This window comes from Leptonychotes weddellii, unplaced genomic scaffold (assembly GCF_054177405.1).
Source record: "Leptonychotes weddellii isolate Sample4059 unplaced genomic scaffold, ASM5417740v2 HiC_scaffold_82322, whole genome shotgun sequence".
Classification (NCBI taxonomy): domain Eukaryota; kingdom Metazoa; phylum Chordata; class Mammalia; order Carnivora; family Phocidae; genus Leptonychotes; species Leptonychotes weddellii.
Genome location: NW_028053032.1, coordinates 1 through 399, shown reverse-complemented (window position 1 = coordinate 399; position 399 = coordinate 1). Strand labels below are relative to the sequence as shown.

The window sequence follows — 399 nt, the reverse complement described above, 5'->3', positions numbered from 1 at the left end:
GGGCTCTGCAGGGTCCGTGGCTCAGCTGGGCGTCCCCGCGGGCTCTGCAGGGTCCGTGGCTCAGCTGGGCGTCCCCGCGGGCTCTGCGGGTCCGTGGCTCAGCTGGGCGTCCCCGCGGGCTCTGAGGGTCCGTGGCTCAGCTGCGCGTCCTCGCGGGCTCTGCAGGGTCTGTGGTTCAGCTGTCGGTGAGCTAACCTCGGACGAGGAGCTCTGTAGGAGCAACATCCCCAGCACCTGCCGCGGGAAGGACCCCTCCCCACCACGCTACACACTCTTTGCACACAGCGTAGCGAAGCTGACCTGCCAACCGGCCGCGTGGCCTAATGGATAAGGCGTCTGATTCCGGATCAGAAGATTGAGGGTTCGAGTCCCTTCGTGGTCGTTGCCGTTATTTTCCTC

At 66.2% G+C, this 399-nt stretch overlaps 1 non-coding gene across 1 annotated transcript; it reads left to right on the top strand.

Moving 5' to 3' along the window:
• The first annotated feature begins 309 nt into the window (after positions 1-309).
• Positions 310-382, top strand: TRNAR-CCG (transfer RNA arginine (anticodon CCG)). Its single transcript has one exon. It is a non-coding gene; the product is annotated as a tRNA-Arg (tRNA).
• The last annotated feature ends 17 nt before the right edge of the window (positions 383-399 follow it).